Consider the following 24867-nt stretch of genomic DNA (forward strand, 5'->3'; position numbering starts at 1 on the left):
CATGAGCTAAATAAATGTCTTTTCTTAATGAGTAACCTAGCCTTGGGTATTTTATTATAGCAACTGAAAACAGACTAACACAACTTATATCTATTTTAACAACTTAATGTAAATGAAAAGCAACCTTCTTTTTTTAAAATAAAAATCGCAACACTATTTTTAAACTCAAATGGGACCCTCATTCTGTAGGAAAATGAGTTAAATAGCAAATTCGTATGTCTAGATAATTGTTTACCATAATTAATGAGTGTGACTTGAAGCTCTCAAATTATTTTCAACTCAAGTAAAGACAATCAGGCTACTGGAGTCATTTCTTCATCTGGGTCATTTGATCCACCTTTTAGTTCCAATTCCTCTAAATTTTTGTCTATAGTTAAAATAGTTTTCCTCTTGTCCTTCTTAGGATTGAATCATTAGCACAGAGTTTTCTCATTTTAATGTTTGGCCATTTCTTCAGATCAAAATCCCCAAAATTCCCTAAAAGTTTTTAGACTGTTTGCATTTAAAATGTCTGGGATCTCAGGAAGCAAAGAGGGAAAAGGTGTTCATATTTGGTCTTCTCAAAACTTATTAAACTGACTTCTGGTGACCATCTGTCCACATGTTTCTACATTTGCAAATTAGAATGCACAAGACTTTCACCAGCTGTGCAAGCCCATATCCTTCATACTGCTGTTGCTTGAGCTCCATCTTCTACTTAATAACTGCTTCCCAGGAAAAGTGCCGCCTTCCCTGCCTGTCTTTGATGCTGTTATGTAACTCGATTTGCTCTAGCTCACTGCTAAATCTATTTAAATACCTTTCAGCTAATTCACAAGCATCCTTCTTTGAATACCCCAATTTTTTTGGATCCAGATGATTTTGAAACTGCTGCAGTTTTTCACCAATAAGATTGAGTCGAAAGGCCTTTTCATTCTTCAACTTTTCTTTCTTTTCTTGTTTGTGGGCCTCTCTAGAAATCTGAGCTGCTTTTCTACTATATGGATGGATGACCCCTCACCCTCACCCCCACCTTGTCCTGTACTTTTTCCCTTTGGTACTTTAGGCGGTAGGGCTCAGGAAAGTGGGAGGGGGCCCACCATGGAGATGTCCAGGAGGCTGGGGGAGCCTCAGCGCTCTAGACCCGCCTATCATGGACCCTGGCCACAGAGCTGGAACTACGCTCCAGCCCGGGCACGCGTGGTACTGCAGGGGCTACAGCAAACCTGACCGGAAGCTATCCCACCTCTGATATCTATCCCAAAGAACTAAAATCAGCATAGTATAGTTGTATATGCATACAAATGCAGCATGATTCATAATAGCCAAGTTATGGAACCAGCCTAGGTGCCCATCTGCAGATGAATGGATAAAGAAAATGTGGTGTATTTGCACAATGGAGTTCTATTCAGTCACAAAGAGGAATGAAATAATGTCATTTGCTAGTCAGAAATGGAACTGGGGAACATCATGCTAAGTGAAATAAGCCAGACTCAGAAAGTCAAGGGTTGAATGTTTTCTCTCATACGTGGAAGCTAGAGAGAAAAAAGGAATTAAAAAGGGGGGTCTCATAAGAGTAGAAGGGATATGAGAAGAGTAGAAGTGAGGGATTAAGGGAGAGGGAGAGGGGAGGGAAAGGGGAAGAACTGAGGAGTGAGTTGACCAATTATGCTATGAGCATGTGACTATACCACAATGCATTCCAATTAATATAAAACTAAAATGTACCAATTAAAAATGAATAAATAAATAGAAGGAAGACCAGGACAGTACAGGAAGGGGATTGGGGGGCAGGGAGAGGGGAGAAAGGGATAGTACTATGGACTGAAGTGAATTAAATTGTTACATTCTCTTATGAACATATTAAAATAAACCCACTATTATGTATAACTATAATGCACTAATAAACACATTTAAAAAGTAAAATATTTGCTTCCTTTATTAGCTGATCTAGAAACCATGAGTAATCCAAAAATAATGAGCACCCCTTCACACAAATGGTGTCCTCTAAATAGAAATTTCAATTAAAAGGAGCCATGTCTCCTTGGATGAATGCTGATTTCAAGACTGGGGCAGGAAACATGAATGAGATCTGAGAAAGTCTATTGTATTGGAAAGCAAAGATGCTATTATAGACCCAGGGTTGTCTCAAGAAGATTTAGGAGCCTGCTTCAATGGCCTTCCATTGGCCAGAGTGGGATGATTGAGCACAGTAGCAATAATAATATAATAACTGCAATGCCAAGTCAAATAGATTAATATCCACATGTTCATAGTGATACTTAAAAACAAAATTAAGTAAATAAAACTAAATGAATACTTTGGAAGATGCTAAGGAACCCACTCACTATGGAAATGATGAAGAAGAAAACTGAATGGAAACAAACAATATTCAATCTGCTTTTCCTGTTCAGCCCAACACTCAGGAATTTTGGCTGGTTAATGCCACAATCATTTTGCAGCCCCTACTCAGAAACAAATCCAGTTTGAGATACCCGAGGCTAAAAAGTTTTTTTTTAATTTTTTTTTTTTTTTTTACATAAACATTACATGACCACAACTTTATTTTTTAATTGTGTCTTTCTGACTGTTAGGAAGCCCAGACACAAAGGTGCGGATCAGGAAATCAAAGTTTAGAGAGATGGACATTAGTAACTGAGTTGCTATTAGAAACCACAGCAGTCCTTCAGGACAGCAAGAACTTCAGGGACTCTCCTGGCCAGAGACCAGGGTCTTTGCTGAAAGAGTTGTAAGCACTGCTGTTTACACTGGGTGGTACCGAATTAGGAAACGGTTTGAAATTCAAAGAGAAATTTTAGAGGAGTGTCCAGGATCAGACTATCTAACCCCCCTCCTTCCACACAAATAAGGCAGAGAAAACAACTTGTTTCCTTCAGACAATGCAAAATGCTCAGTTCTTCTGCTTTTAAAACTCACAAATGAGATTAGACAATTTTATTCAAAAAGTAATTAACACAAAAACTCATTTCAATGATTTATTTTAGTTAAGGAAGATGGGGAGACAGGAAAAATGAAAGCAAGAGAGAGAGATAGAAAAGGAGATTATCAGGAGAGATAAAAAAATATTTTGAGAAGAGGATTAGTGGTTATAAACTGTCCTCATTTTGCTATTGCTATTCATTTGCACCCCAGGCTTCAAAATGGATTTTTGCCTATTAGGTCTGTCCTTTGAAAATCTGGACTGCTGATTATACTGTTAGTTCTCAGGAACCTGAATTCCTAGTGGGAAAGAAGAAAGCAGTACGTGTGGCCTACCAGAAGTCAGAGTGTTGATAGAGCCTTAAATAATAGCCAAGAGAAACCAAGATCACTTTTGTATAATTCCGTGTTGACCAGCCAGTCTCCCCAGGAGACAACTCCCTGCAGGAAATTTATCCAGTGGGGAAAAGGGTAGTAGCCTGAGCTCCAGACTTCTTAGCCAGTGGCCTGGCACCATCAGCTTTTGCTTGGTCTTTAGTGGAGAATGCTCAATCACATTGAGTGACAGGGCTTCCCTGACTAAGGACCATGGAACATTAAATTCTAGAAAAAAAAAAAAATCCTTCCATTTTCTACTTTTAGTTCTATTTCCCATATTTAAAAAAAAGTCTTCTCTGTGTATTAGAAAAATGCACAAGGGAATAAATCACTAGCCAAAATAATGGTGCAAATTGATCAAGAGCAAATTTAGGAGTCATCAAATGCTATAGATATTGTCCCATTATTCCCAAAGTTTGGAAAGACAAGATGCTCCTTAGCTGGGCAGGGAGATGCAGGCCTAAATTCCCAGCAACTCCAGAGACTGAGGCAGGAGGATTGCAAGTTCGAGGCCAGCCTCAGAAACTTGGTGAGACCCTGTCTTAAAATGAAAAATAAAAAGGACTGGGAATGTAGCTCAGTGGGTTCCAGTCTCTGTACTGTGGGGGGGGGGGGGGGGGGGGAGGGGACTTTTTTCCTTTGTTTTGAATCACTAAAACACTGATAGGATGAAAATGAAAATTCTTTTAATGCCTCAAAGTTTTGTTTTGCTTTATTACCTTGCTTAGGATGAAGAAAAGATAACGAACAGTGACATACAACTTACTTGATACAATACAGTCCCTGGAGGTGATCAAGTACTTTGTGATGTCCTTTCGGGTCAAGAAAGGATGGATTCTTCTACTTAATGTCTGGTGAAACGAAGAGCAAAGCAGTCAAGTGATTAGTCAGATGTCCCAAAGGAAGTTAGTGATGGCGATGAAACAATTTTATTCTCTAAATGTATTGACTGCAGACCCTGAAAAACTGGAGCTCTTTGCATGCATCTAATAGGCATGTATTGATTTATTAATCTATAAATGATTGCTAGGAATGATTTTAGCCTTTGGAACACAAAGACACGGTTCTTGGAGAGGCAGAGAAGAAAGTGTAGGGTTGAAAGTCTCATCCTTCGAGTGTTTTGTTCCAGATCTCCAGGAACTGTGCTAGTTGAAGGTGAGAATGGGAGGGGGTGCAAGCTGAGAGAAGGCTGAGAGCAGATGCCTGGACCAGCACCCAGGGCAGTGTTGGCATTGAGGGGTGTGGTCAGGGAAAGGTCACCTTCCTGGCAAAGTAACTTAAAAATAAGCGCAGAAGAGATGAGACAGAGCTACTTGTTGATGAAACTCCCTTGAGAGGTAGTTGGGAATATAATCCTAGGGAGTGGAGCAGGCTAACTCTAATCAAGGGAATCCAAAGCCTTGAGACAAAAGCTGAAACCAGATGCTCTGCACGGGGCCTGGCTGTAATCATGCAAGGACACAGGAAGCAGGTGGGTGCCCACATGTGTGTCTCAGCCTGGACCCAGGCACGGGGTGCCCTGAGTACATCATGTGATCTGTCCTGGCCAGTATTCTGATCCATTTCAGGTGTGCTTCCTGTGCTGAAAATGAGAGAGCATTTGGCTCTGTTACCCTTTAACAAGCTTTAATACTTTCAACCAATTAATCTTGCTCTGATTCCATCCTACCGAGTGACTAAGGTGGGTTCTCTTTTAGATTTTCCTAAGCAAACAGGATGTGCTCACTCATGAATGCAACCAGCAATCAGTTAGTAATAGATTTCACTGTTCAGTGACAATACATTCTGGTTAATTAATTTTCTTATGGATCTGATAGGCATGATTCAGATAAGCTGAGAGGGAATTAATAAAATCCAGTTCCCATGCTTGCAAAGCTCAAGACCAGAAATGGAACTTTCAAAGGTAGTGGTAACTTTCTTGACCACCCTATTCCCAGTTCCAAGCACTCTGACTAGCATTTAGTTAAGAACCCAGTAAGCATTACTGTTATTATTGCAAAAGTATTCCTATTAGTTTGTTTGCTAATTTATTTTAATAGTCAAGGGAATTTTAAGCATAGAAATATCTACACACTTTTAAGCCTACACTCCTGCAAAGTAGCATGATCCTGGAAAGCAGAGATCTGACGATGCAAGATCCTGCATATGTAAAGACTCTGTGAGAGTTGGTAATTTATTTATCTATTTAGCAGTGCTGGGGATTGAACCCAGAGCCTTGTGTATGTGAGGCAAGCACTCTACCAACTGAGCTACATCCCCAGCCCCAAGAGTTGGTTAGTAACGAACAGCCTACATGGTGCTTGGAAGGCAGCTTCAAAGGTTGCTAAAATTGTGACACTTATGTTCTGTTCTCATCTCTCCTTCCCTTTGGCATTTTTTCTACTTCTGCTTTGTTCCATTGTCTTTCCCTCTGACCTCCAATTAGGCAGTTGAAGTTAAACTCTATCCTCCCTAAGAGTTCCTTAAACTATGCCCCTTGGGTAGCATGTACACCACATATTTAACTTCCCTATAATGGTTTTCATGATAATGCCCTATATCTGCAATGACAGGGATGGATAGGGAGAGCTAGGTTATAGGAAGTCTAAGAGGGTAATAATCAGATTACCCTCAGTTTATTTTTTAGTCTTCAGGAAAGTTTCCAACAACCTTAGGCAGTATAAATTTCAGTTGTATATGGGAGAGAGGAAATTGTTTTCATTTGGTGGCGAGGAGTTTTCTGTTCCCACCTTTTCCATTCCTAAAACAAACCACAACCCAACCTAGAAGTTTGAGGAAGTGTGGTATGGAATAAGCCCAGGCTTTGGCACAAACATCTTAGCTTGGAACTGTATCTTGTTGTTTACCAGGTGTGCAGTCCTGGGCCAATTTCCAGTCTGTATAATAAAGAAGGTCTTAATGCTTCCCTTTCCTATTACTCAGAGAGGAGTAGATAAGAGAGCTTTCTCTCTCTCTCATTGGAGTAGAGATCATGTCTTTTTACCCTCCTTTGTATCCTTATTACATAGAATATGCCCATCATTTATATAGGTGGACACAATACCTTTGTTCTTATGTGGTGCTGAGGATTGAACCTAGGGCCTCGCGCATGCTAGGTGAGTGCACTACCACTGAGCCACAACCCTAGCCCCAAATACGCTCATTATTAATTGCTGACTTGAATGAATAAGTTGGATCAACTAAATCAGTGATCCCCAAGGTTTAGCGTAAATCAGGATCTCCTGAGGGGCTTTTTAAAGCATGGACTGCCAAGACCCAACTCAGGAATTTTGGTTCAGTAAGTCCTGGGGGAGTCAGAGAAACTGCAACTTTGACAAATTCCCAGGTGGTGCTGATGCTGAGGCCCCGGAGCTGCAGCATGAGAAACGGCCAGAAGATGGCGCCATCATCGAACCCAGGCTTCCCCTGGGAGCGGGTGGAAATGGGTCAGCTCTGGGCTCAACCTATAGAAACAGGTTTTCCTAAGCAGGAGGGGGAGGATGCGGCCGGGCTGGTGGCGCCGCAGAGCAGAGAGCAGAAGGGAGAGAGGGAGCAGCTGGTGTGGGGGAGGAATCAGAGCCCGTTCACCAGTCCCTTTTCACTGCTGGTCGCCCTCAGAGGAGGCCTCTCTCTCCCTCCAGGCACTTCTGCCTTGCCAGACGCCAGAAGCACTGGTATCATCGCAGCAAAGTTTAAAATTTCATCTCCGTGAAAAATATTCTTGGAGCTTCCCTTTCAGTGACCCCCATTAGGGAACTGAACCCGTAGGAAAAGTAAATCTTTCTGAAAATGTAATAACGATACCATGTGTGGTTGACAAAGCCCTTCCATGTTTCCTCTTGGTGTCCAACCCCTCCCCCTTTAGTTTGCCAGTGTTATTTACCATCAGTACTCGGCATTGGCACGGTCTGCACTTCCTCCTAAGTTATGCCCACTTTAAAGAACTATTAGGATGAAATGGAAGACACAAGGCAAAAGTGAAAGACACTTTTTTTTTTTTTTTTAAGGACTCAGTCAATAAACAATAAATAAATAAGAAGGAAACAGTGTTGGTCTGATAGCCAGGGACCAAGGGGCGAAATTGATTTCGGTTCAGCTACATGCTGTGGAGTACAAGCTTCTACCTACACTGTCCAGTACTGTGGCGGTGAGCCACAGGTGGCTTTTGAGCACTTAAGTGACGCTAGGGCACCTGAAGAAGTGAATTCTAACTAAACTTAAATTTAATTATTGACCCCAATTAGAATGGCGATTATCAAGAACACAAGCAACAATAGGTGTTGGTGAGGATGTGGGGGAAAAGGTACACTCATACATTGCTGGTGCGGCTGCAAATTAGTGCAGCCACTCTGGAAAGCAGTGTGGAGATTCCTTAGAAAACTTGGAATGGACCCTCCATTTGACCCAGCTATCCCACTCCTTGGCCTATACCCAAAGGACTTAAAATCAGCACACTACAGAGATACAGCCACATCAATGTTCATAGCTGCTCAATTCATAATAGCCAGACTGTGGAACCAACCTAGATGCCCTTCAATTGATGAATGGATAAAGAAACTGTGGTATATAAATGATAAAAAGAATGATAAAATTATGGCATTGCAGGCAAATGGATGAAATTGGAGAATATCATGCTAAGTGAGATAAGCCAATCTCAAAAAAACCAAAGGGTGAATGATCTCGCTGATAAGCGGATGAAGACACATAATGGGGGGTGGGAAAGGGGCAAGAATGGAGGAAGGATGGACTGTATAGAGGGAAAAGAGGGATGGGAGGGGTGGGGGAAGGGAAAAAATAACAGACTGTGTCAAAAACTATTACCCTAGGTAATTGTATGATTACACAAATGGTACGCCTCTGCTTCATGTACAAACAGAGAAACAAGATGTATCCCATTTGTTTATAATAAAAATAAATTTTAAAAAATTTAAGTATTGGACAGCACAGTTTTAGCAGAATGCCTTGATGGGTGTGAAAAAAATGTCACTTGGGCTTTAGGAGCGGGTAAGAGGTAATTAAATTGGCTCTACCTAAAAATACATGGGAATTTTAGGGCATGGACCATTTAACTAGGAAGGAAAGGGAGAGAAGTTGAAGAAGAAAGTGTCCCCAGGTATTGCAAGGGGTTGAAGGCTAAGCAGATGAGAAAAAGTCAGCAAAACTCCTCGGGTGGCAGAAATGGCTCAAGGGGATTTGAAAAACTGGAACGCCTAATATTCAGTCTTGAGTTATTTTCCGAGCTACACAGCAGTGTTACTTCTCTCTGTTGCCCCATCTCTTCAGAAGTGTCTGCTCAACACAGAGCCTGGAGGTGGCAGCAATTAGGGAGTGGAGAGATGACGAGTTCTGGGGGCGTCCAGTGGGGGTGATTCATTTAGGAAGGGTGACAGCGTGCTCAGAGGGAATTGGAGGAGAGAAGGAAATTCAGCACAAGTAGGATCCAGGGGCTGGGAGACTCTGCCAGGATGTTGACTTTTCCACTGAGGCGAGGATGGAGATTTTGGACCCAATTTTAAATGAATCTTAAAGGTACCGACAACTCCAATAAGTGGGAAGACTTGGATATCCAGGCAACTGTCTCAGAGCATTTCCCCAGACTAATGCTTCCTGGCCCAAATAGCATCAATCTCTTGAAGGGCCTCACTGCAGGTGTGGGCGAGTTAGGTGGGGAGGCTTGAGCCTGTGGTTACACAGCTGACAGACAGGACGCAGAGTCACCAGTGTGGTGCTGCATTTATAAAGCATGGCATCGTTTCTTTCTGGACCTTTGTGTCTCTCTGTGGTGCCTTGCAACAATGAACCACTGTCCACCTGCTCCCAATTTCTGTAGTTGTGTGTGTGTGTGTGTGTGTGTGAAGAGAGGGAGAGAAAGACCACAAAATGACAAGCAGCTTTAACAACAGGCATATTTCATGTGCCGAAACAGAGCCTCCCAGTCAGTATCTATTATGCAGTCCTGGAAGATGACTGCTGAGTGTAATAAATGTGGAATAAACATCCTCTTACAATTGATTCCATGGCAAACTCTCAGATGAGGCCATGTCAGCTCTCCCTTCCCTGCCTGGAACCTAGTGGTAAATCAAAAATTATTGCTTAGCAGCCACCTGCGACTCAAACCCGTAAAATTTGCCTGTGTGACTGGGAGAGCTTTTGGTGTGTGTGTGTGTGTGTGTGTGTGTGTTTTTAAGAGTCATATTAATTAATATATTAATTTACCACATTTAACATATAATTTAACATATTAATTAATTATTAACCAATCAAGTTATTGGCTTCACTGTGACATTTCTATACATGCATATATCTTGCTTTGATTATGTCCACCCTCTCTTCCTCTCCCCTCTCTCCACTCCCCCTGGCCCCTTCCCCTTGCACTAGGAAGGCTTTGGATTAACAATGGAAAGGAGACAATGCAGGTTTTCCAAGGGAAGGATTGCTTGTGTTCTCCTGGTCCATCTGTCCTATCTGAGCAAGGCCTGCTCTCCAGTTCCATCCAGCACATGAGACCTTCATCATCTTCCACATCATCTCCATTTTCTCCTCACCCTCTAACCTGCTCTATAGTCATCTCCTTACCCTTCTGGCCTTGCTCACATGATCACACCAACTTCCATCAGCGTGGTTGCCCAGGGCAACTCCCAGTGGAGGTGGAGTGAGCAGGTAATCTTTGGTAGGATTTGAGAGTATCACATTCTTTCTAGAAAGCTCCTATTAAAATGATTAAATTCCCGGGGAGAAGTGGGAGGAAGAGAGTAGAATGGTAGCATTCAGCCGGCAAATCGGCAAGAAATATCCCATTGAGTGGACTAGATCTTACTAGTGTAGGAAGGGAAGCTGCGGGTCCTGGGAGGATGGAGGAGGTGGAAGAGAACAGGCTTTAACAGGGGACAAGGTGGGGAGTGGAGGAAAGCAGCAGGAGGGATGAGAGGGACATGGTGGAAAGGCTGGTGCTATCTGAGAGAGGCTATACCAGAAATATTCTAATTTGTAGGGGAGAGAGTGAATTAATCCTAAATCCTGAAAATCAGACCAACCTGGATTTAAATTGTGGCTCAGCTCTGATTGGTGTGACCCTCTTGGGAGCCCATCTGAGGAAGTTTATTTCCCTGATGGATATGGGTGGTCCTGGGGATCCCAAAAGATAATGTATGGGAAGCCTGCACTTGGAAGGCGCGCGTGCGCGCGCGCACACACACACACACACACACACACACACACGAATCATTTCTACCCAAGGTTGACCATCCTTGCAGCCACAGCAAAGGACAAAGGTGGTCACCATGTACATATAAGTCTCTGCCTTTCAGAGCGCTTTCCTATAGGATTGTCATGATTGCCCAGTTGTGCAACCTTAAGAGATATGAAGCACAGAGCTAAGCTGGAGCAGAACCTTTGACTCTTTAGTGTCCTAGACCTGGGCTGCTAATAAGGGGCTTTTTAATGCTCCAGGTCTCATCTTCAGCCCTGGAATGTTTAGTGCAGCTAATCAGTTGGACGGAGAATAATGTATGCACATTTGAAAGACATTGATTGTATGACATTAATGAGGAACTCAGTTAGGGTGTGCAGTGTCTGCTTTGCATCATGAAGGCAGAGTCTGCAGCCCTTAGAGAACATCAGCATTTGACACTGCTGTCTTCCTGTGTGCCCAGCTAGCCAGAGGGAGCTTTGCCAGGCTGTTGACATCTTCAGGGCCCAGTGCTTCCGATGAAGACACAGTAACCCAAAGTACTGTGACCAGGTTGTGTGTGTACTCATTTGAATTAAAGTCTGTGTGGGCATGAACTGAGCTTTGAGTGATGGGTATGAAGAAAAGCACCAGGTACTTGCTAGGAAGAGGAAAAGAGCAAGTGGTATCCCAGTAGGGCTCAGCATCATTCGTTACTGCCACCCTCAACGACAGTTAACGCCATGATTTATTGAACAATTACTATGTGCCAGGCACCGTGCTGAGGGTTTTCCCTACTTGGTTTCTCTGAATCATTGCAGCCCCTTTATAAGGAACTATTTTTATTACCCTATTTCAAATGAGAAATCCCAAGCGCTCTTATCAAGATTAAATAAACATCCTCAGGTTACAATGCATATGGAGGTATCATTGCAAGTCTGGGATTTCCATTGTCAGATCATTTGTTCTTTACAACTGTACTATGCATCTGTCACAAAACTGATCTGATATGTGACCTCAGTTACTGTATTGATTGGCAAGAAGGGGGAAAATATTTTATGGCATTGGTATTTTATTGGGTAGGGTTGGACTGTGTCCACAGAAAAGGCCAGATCAGCCCTTACTGTACCAAGACAGCATCACAAAGGGCTCAAGTCACCTTGTGTCCTCCTCTCTAACTGCCCCCTGGTCAACTGAACACACGAGAAGTGTCTACAGGATTGGTCACTATTTAGATTATTTTGTCTGAGGTCCTCAGAGTGGTACACTGAGCAGGGGGATGGGGTCATGGCAAAGAAGGTGATGGCTGCACCTGGGACAATAGTCCCATGAGTTTCCAGTCACTGAACCCTGACCGTGTACCCGGCACAATCCCGGTAATAAGCCCTTGAGGCAGGTATGGTCATACTCAGCTGTGAAAAACTTAGACACAGAGCTTGAGTAGCCTGGCTAAAGTCTTACAGGAAATGCTGCAGTTTTGACTCAAACTCATGCTGATCTGGAGCCATGTCCAGACTTTTAACCCTGATGATCTGTAGCTATCATTCTAAGCAACAAATAAATGTGGCGGAATGGCTTTGAAAATTAGCCACCACCACCCTCTGCCCCTTATGAATCTGTGGGTTCCCAGTTGCTGAAGTGATTCAGTGAGAGCCTGTCTGAGAGACTCACCTGGAAAAGGTGGGACAAAGCCACCCCTGCATTCCTCCTATCGGGTTCTAAGATCTGATCCAATTTAGGGTAAGGCAGGGTAATTTCAGAGGATCTGGAGAGCCTTATTAGTTATTCTCAGAAAATCTTTGGTAGCTCTCTGAACTCTAAGAAGTACTTCTGAAGCAAAGCTCCAAGCTGTTCCTACCACCTTATTACTTTTTTTTCTGAGATCAAATAGAAAAGAGCTGGGAGCCAGGGTGGTTGTCTCCTCCCTAGGCCCCTTCTCACACTCACTGCTGAGCACTCTATTCAGACTCTTCCAGAAAGAAGCCTCTCTTCCCACTTGACCTCACCTCAACTTAGTCTTTCCATTAAGATTCCCTTCCTTTAATTGTATCTTGAGATAATAAATGTGAAAACATAGAAATTCAATCAGAGCGAAGGCTTCATTCACCCCAGCAGGTTCCAAAAGCATTTAATAAGTTGAGCGGAGACATAAAAATAGATCATGAGACAGCTGGTAAGAATAGCGTTTGCCACGAGAGCACTTAGGCACGAGGAGGACTAGTGAAAAGAGAAACTCGGTGGTGTTGATGGGAGGTGAACTGAGGTTGCTCTTTTGGAGGGAAGGAGAACACAGAGGTTCTGGGATGAGAACCAGGCAGACACCAACAGAAGAAAGAGTGGCTGGAAGATGCTGGCAGTGGGGAGAGGGGTGGCAAAGCAGGAGCAGTCACAGAGTTCCAGGGGAGATCCGTATCCCAGGGCAGCCTTGGAAATAATTACAGCTCATCGGAAAAATCAATCAGCAAGCTTTTACTGAATACTGGGAGCGCAATAGCTATGTGAAACCAAAAGGCCCCTCTGCAAGGAGAGTGCAGTGTGCTCAGGAGATAAAAATAGCACACTCGAAACAATTAGAGAGCAATTAATGCCAAACTGTCTGGTTCTGACTCAAGTACAACAGAACTCCAGAACAAGGAAGAAGCCCGGGGAGCTGGGATAATCGGCTAGGCAGTGGTAGCAAAAACTCCCTGGAGTCCTCACCGTCTTGAGCAGCTAATACTTGGAGGAAGGGTCTATCCCTATAGAATATTCTGCCTGTGCAATATAGCACAACCCAAACTAACCATGGTCTTGCCTTTCCAGAAGTGTCCAACTACAAAAAAAGAACACAATACTTGACCTATGACAGTTTTGCTGAATAAATGAACGATTGGAGTCCTAGGACTTCTTGGGGACAACTAAAGAAACAGGAGGGCAGGAATAACATGGTTAAAGAAATATTGCTCGACCTTTTGTACACATTCTGAAGCAAGGCCTATGTCTTCATTCCTTATTTATTAAGACTCCATCACACCCAAAAAAGTACTATGCTGATCCTGGAGATGGGAGGTCTGGAGATAAACCAGAATAGTCTACCAGCCTCAGATGGCTCATGGTAGAGCTTGTTTTGGAACTTGGAGTCTAATTATTTATACCATGTCTCAAATGACTAAACACACTTCTACTAGGTCAATCACTAGCTCTGTGAATAGTTTGCATCTACTATGTAATCATTCATTTATTTAGCAAAACTGTCATAGGTCAAGTTTTATGTTCTTTTTTGTAGTTGGAAACTTCTGGAAAGGCAAGACCACGGTTAGTTTGGGTAGTGCTCTATTGCACAGGCAGAGTGTTCTATAGAGATAGGCCCTCTATAAAAGCATTAAAAGGCAGTGTTTTCCTCTAAAAATAGCTTATTGTCAAGCGAGGAGATAGTCACATGTACGCGGTCCAGAAGAGTGACAGCTGACCTGGCAGAAGGAAAAGCCTTTGAGTGGGTCTTGGAATGGGCGTTTTCAGGGGTAGGCTTTATTAAATGGGAATAATATTCAGGCAGATGGAAAGGAATGTACAAAAGCTGGAAGCATGAGAGGATACTGTAACCTGCTCCAAGAGCTATAAAGAATTGAGTGTTACTAGAGCACCAAGTTCTAAAAGGGGAGAAGTGGAAGATGACGGCGCGAACAGATCAGCAGGAGTCCACTTATGAATGACTCCAGACGCCATGCCAGTGGTACGGACTGGGTCTCGTTAATGACTGAGGGGCCACTGTGGAATGTTGAGTGGTGGAATGACTGACGGGATCAGGTTCGTGGATTCAGAAAAGAACATTCTGTCAGCTGTACCGAAGTAAATGAAGTTGAGGGTGGGGAAATGGAGAAAGGACAACTGAGGCAGGAGGAAGAGAGACCAAATAGGAGGCCAGTGCAGGGGTCCACCTTAGAGACCATGAGAAGCTGGTTGGAGGAGCAGACAGTGGAGAAGGAAGGATGGAGCGATTCTGGAGAGCCACCTACAAACCAAAGTCAACAGGCTCTTGTGACCAATTGGTCGTGGGGGTGAGGGGCATCAGAGTCACCGTAAAGTTGGCAGGGAAAGAAGTCTCTCCCTGAAGTTCTGCCTGCTTCTTGGTTTGAGCTGAAACCTGCCCCTACCCCAGGGCACTGCCTCACCTACCTCTCCTCTGGAGGATACTCATCCGCCATCTCCCAGGGACCAGTCAGACAAGTAGCGCTGATCCTGACAAGGAGTTCTGCTTCCAAACCCAGTCTCAATCCTAGTATAAACATTGTTCCTTGGAAACCCTGATATACCCCCTCTTTTACAGATTTCACCTGCCTGGTTCACAGAAGACTTTAGTGCCCAGGTCAGGTTTTGTCTGCACCCAAGACCTGCCATCATCTTGACTTCTCAGTCTACATAAGTGACCTGTGCCGTGGTGGAACTTCAGCATGACATTCGCTTCCGTTCTGCTTCAATCGTTCACAACTATGGCCACACTTCCGGTTTAGGCATCATCTGAAAAGTGTTCATCCATGAAACCTTTAACCCGATATCCACCCTCTGACCACAGAGTCTTATCCTTCCATTTCTCTAACTTCTTTTTTTTTTCTACTGCACTTACACTGATGTTAATAAAATCTCTTGCCATTTTGCCTTTCCACTTTCAGCCATCTATCAATTCTCTTCTCCAATAAGACTGGAAAATACACTACTTTTTCATCATTATCTTTTCATTTTCCCTGCCTCTCTTTCACTGTCATCTTTTGTTCTTCTGCTCAATAAAACCCCAATCGCTGTGCTAACCCAGATATCTCTTGCCCCCTTTTTGCACCTGGTTGCAGGCCAAAATCCTGAGGCTCCCTTTAGACTTTTCTCCCTCATGCCAAGTGGTCTTCAAGCCCTGCTGTGCTGCTTCCTGAATATTCCTCCAATTAGGTCCCTTCCTCTCTGCCCTGCCTTAATTCAAGTTCTCAATATTTTTCATTATATTAATTCCACTTATTGATCTAACGGCTTACACGTCAGGAACTGAATTTCAAAATCATTTTCTGAATTAGGTTCTGATCCTATCTCTGTAGCCAGAATCATTATCTAAAATACAAAAGTCATCATGTCACTCTCTTACTTAGACTTATCTTAATGACTCTCCAAATTCTTTTGCCTCATATATAACATCCATTGTGATTGACCTTGTCCATCTCTCCAGCCCCTGCTTTCCCCATTCTTTCCAAAACCCTATTTCCTTCACCCTATCCGAAATTCTATTAAGCCACTTGTAGGTTCCACCTGGTCTCATGCCCTTTCTCTCTGCGGCATATATTCTTCCTCTGCCTGAAGACTTTACCTCTTCATTATTTCTCTACTGATTCTTCAAGATGCAGCTGACCTCCGGTACAGAACATGGGAACTTACTATATGCCACTCTATTGGATTTGTACAAAGAGGTTCTTGAAATTTGTTCTACCCCCTCACTTGAAATAGTTTGAAATAGTCGTTGCTGCTAAGTAATCCTTGAGAATCCCCATTACGATACCTTTCTTATCTTGTCAGATTTATGTTTACTTCTTTATTTTCTACACTAGGCTGAGACTTGTTGAGAATAGGAATTGTGTTAGTTAGCTTTTTGTGTCCCCAACATACCACACAAGAACAAGTAGAGGAAGAAATGTTTATTTTTTTATTGTTCATGGTGGGCCAACTCCATAGGCCTGGGTCCAAGGTGAGGCAGAGCATTAAGGTTGAGACCACCACTTCTGTCTGCCCTGCAGATGTTGGTTTCAGCCAGCAACTGTGTTTTGAAAGTACTCGCTGTACTAATAAAGCCTTCCTTCCCTTTCAGTGCAGTGGAAATGAAGGCTGATGGGCCCTGCTGTTCCCAGCAGGCTTCCTCATCAGGGACCTGAGAGGAAGGTCAGGAGGGATGGGTAAGTTCTGTATGTTCTTTGAAGGACCAAACCCAGCAGCTTCCTTGAAATGCCCCCCTTTACTGCCTAATAAAAGGCTACCACAGATTCCAAAGTCTATCATTCTGCAGAGTTAGAAGAACTGCACTTTTAGGCCTTCATTTTCTTCCTGCCGCATCCTCTGCCCAGTCATCAGATGTAATGGTTCTTTTCTTTTTCCAGTCCTGGGGATTGAACCCAGGGTCTCGTGCATGCCAGGCAAATGCTCTACTGCTGAGCTACACCCCCAGACCCAGTCATCAGATGTAATGCCTTAAAATATGGATAATCAGGCTGTCCATCTATCAAAAAGCCTTTAGTGTGTCCCCACTGCCTACAAGACAAAATCTAAAACTCACAGCCTTTTTTTTTTTTTTTTTTTTTCCTGATGCTATAACAGAGAACCAGACACTGGGTAGTTTATGAAGTAAAGGAGTTTACTTAACTCATAATTCTGGAGCCTGGAAGTCTGAGATCAGGCCTCTGGGTAGGGCTTTGTGCTACATCATGACATGACAGAAAGCAGAAGAGCAGGCAGGAGTGTGGGAAAGAGATAAAAATGTGGCTCCCTTAGTTTATAACAAACAGCTCTTGTCAGATCTAACCCAGACCCTGCATTAATCCCCCTTCATGACCTAGTCACCTCTTAAAGTTTTTACCACCTTTCAGTACAGTCACATGGCAATTAACCTTAAAAATGAGTTTTGGTAGGGAGAAAACACATCCAAACCACAGCACTTGTGGTGCAAGCCATTTGGCCTGCAGATGGCAGCTGGCCATTCCAGCCCCTCTGTCCTTTGGACTCCATTGCACACCTCTGTCCAGTTCCTCAAGTGTTCTCCCCAGCAAGTCACGTGCCTCCCGGTCTTCCTACTTTGGCTTCATTTACTCCAGCCAGCACAAATGCCCTTCCCATATGTCCCCCAGACAGCCCCAGGGTGCTACACCGGAGCTCTTCTCTACGGACAGACTGAGCCTTTTTCTTTCTCAGCCCTGTGGAAGGAACCACTCCTGCGTGTTCTGCCAGTTTTGTTCTTTCTGCCCAGAGACTTCATCATTCACACACTCAGATGCTCCCATGTCGGTCTCCTGGGCTGAATTAGTTACTTCATGAGAACTGCCATGCTGCAGCTGTGATTTTGGGGGTGGATTCACTTGGACTCGTGGAGCTCATGATTTTTGTAACAATGAGACAGATTTTGTGGGGTTTATTGGCTTAGGTTTTAGAGAAAAGACTGTCGTATTAAGAGTCAGACTCCAGTTCATCGTATTCTGTTTGATGTTCGTTTCCCAGACTCATTTTCCCTATCTATGAAATGGGAATGAAAACAATAATCTTGGAGGTTTTGAAATGGGGATTAAATGCAACAGTAAATTGGGTCTGATATTTGGCATATGGCAGGTTATGTCAAGGAAAATGCAAGTTTTTGTCCTCCTTTCCATCTTGTAGCTCTTCAACTTTTATACTTGAAAAGCTGTTGATTAACGTTCTTCCATTCATGCTCTACCCTACCAGGTCTTTTCTTTAAATCTTCAAATTCTTAATATTGTTTTGATCTGCTGCCTTCCTTGGGACAATCTTTGACCTCTGCACCATCTTTTGAAAGCATTATAACCCTTCATAGGTATAGGGACTTAAAATGGTAGCAATAGTATGGCAAGTGATAACGAATAACACTGTTGTCTGCTTACTGAGTACCTAGGTTCCTCTAAGCTCTGTATATCCAGCAGATGTGACACCTGACAGTTCTGGAGGCTGGAAGTCTGAAATGTTCCCCTGAAGGCTCCTACGTTGAAGGCTTATCTCCAATGCAGCAATTTTCAGAGGTGGGGCTTTTGGGAAGCGATTGGATCCTGAGGACCCTGACCTCATTGGCGGATTAATCCACTGACGGGTTGGTTCACAATCGAATGAACTCTTGGGAGGTGGTAATGCCTGTAGGAGGGAGGGCCTCTTTAAAAGACAGAAGCGCCGGGGGCGTGCCCTGGAAAGGAATCTCTTCCTTTTCTGTCTACTTCTCAGCCCACCAGCCCAAGCCAGAATCTTCCCCAAGAGGCAGGGAGAGTCCAGGCCTCCAGGACTTTGAAAACCTCCCACTTCCCACATCAATACACAAGCTTGTTCTAGGGCTCAGACGCCGGCAGTGGATGCATTGGGTCAGGAGACTGGTCTCAGAAATACAAGAATCCCAACGAGGACAGGACCTCCCAAGAGCGAGAGTCGGTGTTCGGGGAGGGGCCTGCCACACCGAAGCTCTCCAACGGGGCTTCCTCCCACGCCTGCCAACTACGGAGAACATTTAGTCCTCGGAACTCCTGCCAAATATCACACTGGGGGTTTGGCCCAGTTTCACAGTCGCCCTTCTCCAGGGGCCCCACTGGCAGACTGGTTTCTGTGTAGCTGTCCCCAGCACCGAGCGTGGCAACCCATTTGGCTCCTGCTCGCTCTTCTCCGTGGCCCCTGACTTGCTGGGGGTTGTTGCCACCCCTGTCTCTCCTCCCCTCCCTCATTTTGTCAGCCCTTTGCCCAGCTCTCCGAGGCGGTCCTGTCCAGTGACTCCATCCCTGAGGTTTGTTCCAGATGAAACTCTTCCCCAGATCTGCATGGCTGCCTCCGCTGCTCTCAGGATTTAATGCCACCTTTCCCTTCCGAGTGGCTCGCCTGGGCTGCATCTGCTGGTCAACCCCTCGCCCCACTCAATCCTACCCCATCCTGTTTCCCTATTTTATTTTTTCAAGGTAGTTACAGTTCCCAAAGTTATTTTATTTATTTATTATTTCTTTTTGGTACCAGGAATTGAATCCTGGGCACTTAACCACCGAGCCACATCCTCAGCCCTTTTTATTTTAAAATTTGAGACAAGGTCTCAGTAAGTTGCTGGGCTGGCTTTGAACTTGTGATCCTCCTGCCTCCACCTCCTGAGCTGCTGAGATTATAGGCATGTGCCACTGTGCCCAGCTCTTATTTCCTAATTTCCCTATTAAGGCTTTTGTCCCAGTAAGATATTAGATTTCTCACAGTGCAGCTCTTTCTTACCTGGTGCTGTATCTGTAGTTCTTAAAACAGTGCCAGGCACACAGTAAACTCTCTGGATATATTTCAAATGACCAAATAAAATCCTTGATTCCTATGTTCTTGCTTTTAACTCTATGATCAGAGATAAGCTAATGTGGTGGGTAAGAGCCTGGGTCATGCAAGAAGATCATTTGAGTTCCAATCCTATCACTGTGTGACTTTGGGCAAACGACTTAGCCCCTCTGTGCCTCAGCTCTCCCTCCATAAAATGTGGATGGCAATGATTCTGCCTACCTTGTAGGTCGTAGTGAGGATTAAATGAGTCAATACATAAGAATCATTTTGAATAAAGTTCAGAACCCAGCAAGAGCTCACCACTATTTATGAATAGTGTACTCTGCTGCAGAAAGATCAAGCTTTCCCACGCAAATGGGTTTCACATCAGTTTTGTTTAGTACCATGTCTGTTTTCTGTTTCCCAAATCACGTCCTAGAAAGATCTGTCCTTGCTTATGTGTCTTTCCAGGGTTTGAACTGAGTTGGTGATGATGCCCAAGATGCCAGACATTTGGCTACTCACTGAGAACAGGGAAGGGCACAAGTCACCAGTTAGTTCTAGATCTGAAATAACCCCTCCCTAGCTAATTCTCTCAGCCACTGGTATAATTTCTCCCATAAATTGATTATGCTGGTAAATGAAGACCTTCTTGGATAGTGAAGGAAAGGTTAGATATATTCAATTCACAGAAGTAATCTTATTGGTCAGCCAAGCACAGTTTCTATGTAATTAAAAATATTAGAATTACCTGTTGTCAAGAGAGCATTTGAAGCAATCAACAAACATATGGAAAAATGTTCAACATCTCTAGTAATAAGAGAAATGCAAATCAAAACCACCCTAAGATTCCATCTCACCCCAATTAGAATGGCGATTATCAAGAATACAAGCAACAACAGGTGTTGGCGAGGATGTGGGGAAAATGGTACACTCATACATTGCTGGTGGGGCTGCAAATTAGTGCAGCCACTCTGGAAAGCAGTGTGGAGATTCCTTAGAAAACTTGGAATGGACCCACCATTTGACCCAGCTATCCCACTTCTTGGCCTATACCCAAAGGACTTAAAATCAGCATACTACAGAGATACAGCCACATCAATGTTCATAGCTGCTCAATTCACAATAGCCAGACTATGGAACCAACCTAGATGCCCTTCAATTGATGAATGGATAAAGAAACTGTGGTATATATATACAATAGAATATTACTCAGCCATAAAGAATGATAAAATTATGACATTTGCAGGCAAATGGATGAAATTGGAGAATATCATGCTAAGTAAGATAAGCCAATCTCAAAAAACCAAAGGACGAATGATATTGCTAATAAGTGGATGATGACACATAATGGGGGGTGGGAAGGGTTAGTGTTAGGGTTAGAGTTAGGGTTAGGGAGGGGGGCAAGTATGGAGGAAGGAAGACTATATAGAGGGAAAAGAGGGGTGGGAGACTATATAGACTATATAGAGGGTGGGAGGGGTGGGAGAAAGGGAAAAATAACAGAATGAATCAAACAACATTACCGTATGTAAATTTATGATTACACAAATGGTATGTCTTTACGCCATGTACAAACAGAGAAACAACATGTATCCCATTTGTTTACAATAAAAAAAATTTCTAAGAAAAAAAAAAGAGAGCATTTGATATAGTCACAGAGTTTCTTATAAAATGCTTCAGAGGGCTTCCTGCACATTTCCTAGTTATCCATCCCTCTCCATCTTTCTTGGAAAGAGGTCTGTGTGACTGTGCTACCTCCTCCAGTTCTACAGTGACTGACACCCCTCTTCTCCTCCCCAAGTTGAAATTAACCCCCCCCCCATCCCCTGCATGCAGATTTGGCCTCTGTTCCAGCAAGTTGCTTTGTAGAATAGTTGAAGCTCTATGTCTTTCCAGCATTTGGGGGGTGGTTACCTGATGTTATCAATTGTCATTCATCTCTGTTTTGTCTACTGCCTGCTCACTCATTCACACACCCAAGAGGATATGCCCATCATGTTGGCTGTAGGTTTGTTCTCTGAGTAAGAATTCCACTTGAAATCTGATATGTCTCTCTGGAGTGGGCATCCCTTCCAGTCAAGAGGCATCCTGTACTGGTGCTAGTCTAGTGTCCTCTATGATACTCTCCCATGTATCAGTGCTCTCCTCTGTGCCCTCTGCTCAGTTGGTAAACACATATTCCATCTCAGGATGATTTGATTGATGAGAATCTTTTGTGCTAGGCAGATCCATGAGAGGCCATGTTTGCTTTTGCCTTCACTAATCGCCAGTGTCTAGGCAATTATCTGGTATATAATAGTTGCTCAGTAAGCATATGTTGAAAGAAGGAAACGAATAGCAAATAAAGAGAAGGAAGGAAAATAATAAAGTCCCCAGCTAGAATTTTAGGAAACCATATGGTAACTTATTCACACAGCATCAGCATTAGCTGAAGTAATAACTGAAATTTGGAAGGCAAATTTCCAGGTTTTATGTCAGGTTTTTCAAGTTTGGTCAAAGTGCAAAAATCCTCTAATTTGAGCTTCCTTCAGCTTATTTCAGCCACTCAGCTGCAGAATGCCAACCAAGTGCAAATACGAATCTTTATTCTTCCACAATGGGAGCTCATCAGGGTTTTGAGCCAGGATATAATGCAACCAGATAGGTGGTTTGCAAAACAGCCTGGTTGCTTGGTGGGGAATGGATTAAGAGGTGATGTGGGTGGTGGGGGATTCAAGACATGATGAGGGAGATCAGCAGGCTATTGCAAGTAGTCAGGTGCCACATAATTCCAACTTTACTTAGGGTGGCAATGAAGATGGAGATGGCTGAAGACATCTTGAATGAAAAAATTTGCAAGACTTGGTGAGGGAGAGGCTTAAAGCTTAAGGGTCGTCTCAACATCATTCCACTTGTGTTTAGCTACCAGGTTCACTATGGGGCTCTGGGGCAGCAGCTGGTATACAATGTCTGTGAATTAGTACTGTGGAGGACACAAAGACAAGTGTCTTTTCCTTCAAGGTGTTTTCTGCATGGGGCATGCCTATGAAATACACCTACACAGGCAAAAGCAGCTCTCCTGTGTTGAGCACAGACCACGTGTCAGTGTGAACTGAGTAGGCAGGACAGAGCTCTAGGCTCTGAAGTCAGACATTGAGTTGAACTCTCATGATATTTTCCCAGCCGTTAAGGACTACTAATTAACATGCTTGCTTTTTGCCAGAAGGTGAGAAGGCTTTATGTTAATTGAAAATAAATATAAATGCATTCATTCACTTATGTATTCACTCACCTATTCACCTGATTTGATTGAGTACACACGATGTGCAGGGCATTTGTGTTAGTCAGTAAAAGTGATGAAAGGAGACATCAGGGATAGGACTAAAGAACTTATTTGGAATCTAAAGATTTGCATTTGAAATCTAGTATATTAATTAGGTTTCTTTCCTTAGTATGGATATCTACATATGTATGCATGTATATGTATACGAAATACATATACATAATACATGTAACATAAAATTTACCATTTTAAACTTTTATTTGTAGTACTAGGGTTTGAATTCCAGGGGCACTCTACCACTGAGCTACACTCCCAAACCTTGTTATTTTATTCTTTATTTTGGGACACTAAGTTGCCTAGGCTGAACTCAAGTTTGTGATCTTTCTGCCTCAGCCTCTGGAGTTGAGCTGCGTGCCACCACATCAGGCACATATATATGTGCCTCTATATACATATCGTATACGTTTTTGTTGTTGTTATTGTTTTCATTCCAGGGATTGAACCTAGGAGTACTTAACCACTCACCCATATCCCCAGCCTTTTTATTTTGTTTCGTGGAAGGACCTCACTAAATTACTGAGGCTGACCTTAAACTTTTGATCCTCCTGCCTTAGCCTCTTGAGTCCCTGGGATCAGAGGTGTGCACCACCATGACGGCTGCGTATTTCTGGCATGAGGTGTATCCATGTTGTTGCGCAATCATCACCTCCACCCATGTCCACAACTTCTTCATCTTCCCATTTCGAACTCTGAACTCATTAAACACTAATTCCCATTTCCACCTTTCTTTGAGCTTCCGGGGGCCTCCACTCCCACCAGTTGACTGCATGAATCTGACTACTCTAGGAACGTCATGTAAGAGGAATCAAGTAGGATACTGGGCCTCTGGTGACAGGCCTATTTCACTTAGGGTAATGTTCTCAAGGTTCTTCTATGCTGCAGCATGTGTTGGAATTTCCTTTCTTATTAAGGACGACTAAAATTCTCTTGCATACATATACCATGCTTTTTTAATCCATTTATCTGTCAATGGACAGCTGGGCTTCTCCCACCTTTTGGCTACCATGATTAACATTGCTTTGACTATGGGTGTACAAATATCTCTTGGAATCCCTGCTTTCCTTCTGTGTAGAAGCAGAATTCTTGGACCCCATGGTAATTCTGTGTTTAATATTTCCAGAAGCCACCCTGTTGTTTTCCACAGTGGCTGCAGCATTTTACATTCCTGCCAGCAACACACAGGGGTTCCAGTTTCCCCACACCTTTGCCAACACAAGCTATTTTATGTTTTCGTTTTATTGTTTTTGGTAATAGCCATCCTAGTGAGTGTGAAGTGGTATCTTGTCTTGGTTCTGATTTGCATTTTCCTGAAGACCAGGGTGCTCAGTGTTGAGCATCTCTTCATGTGCTTATTGGCACTTGTATGTCTTCTTTGAAGAAATGTCTATTCAGTTCATTTGCATTTTTTAAATCAGATTGTTTGTGTTGTTGTTGAGTGGTTTGAATTTCCATTAAATGCAATATCAGAAACCATCTCGGTCTAATCCAGCTACAAAAAAATAGCAAAACTGGTTAGCTTATGAACAATAGGAATTTTCTTTCCCCTTCTTCCATTTTTATTCCATCCAGGTCCCAAGCCCACTGGGAGGTGCTGATCACATTCAGGGTGGGGTTTCCCCACTCAGTTTGCTGATCTAGATGCCCAGCATCTCTGGAAATGCCCTCATAGACACACCCAGAAGTGTTCTTTACTAATTTTCCAGGCATCTCTCAATTTAGTCAAGTCGACAGTCAAAATTAACCTTCTCAGTCTTTTTTCTCCATGCTCAGTTTTCCTGTCTCATCATGTGATCGCACCCTCTTGCAGGCACTCTCATGATGATGCCATCTACCATAAGGCCCTCACCAGAGCTCAAATGATGTGAGCATTATGCCCTTGGGCCTCCAGAACTGTGAGCTAAATCAACCTCTTTTCTTTATATATTAGCCAGACTCAGGCATTTCAATATAGTAATGGAAAACAGACTAATGCTCCTCCCAAAGGCCCACCTCTTAATACCATCACATGGGAGATTAGATTTCAACATATGAATTGTGAGGAGACACAAAACACACTACATCAGAAATGAAAGTCAATCTGGTTTAGGGGAAAGAATAAACAGAA

At 43.3% G+C, this 24867-nt stretch overlaps 1 pseudogene across 1 annotated transcript; it reads right to left on the reverse strand.

Moving 5' to 3' along the window:
* Positions 1 to 293: 293 nt before the first annotated feature.
* On the reverse strand, positions 294 to 18241 carry LOC306638586 (translation machinery-associated protein 16-like; annotated as a pseudogene). Its single transcript has 3 exons — positions 18160 to 18241; positions 649 to 1054; positions 294 to 518 (listed from the first exon to the last, which is right to left on the reverse strand). The product of its transcript is annotated as a translation machinery-associated protein 16-like (transcript).
* Positions 18242 to 24867: the final 6626 nt, after the last annotated feature.

Source organism: Sciurus vulgaris (assembly GCF_902686455.1).
Source record: "Sciurus vulgaris genome assembly, chromosome: 11".
In the NCBI taxonomy this organism is placed as follows: Eukaryota; Metazoa; Chordata; class Mammalia; order Rodentia; family Sciuridae; genus Sciurus; species Sciurus vulgaris.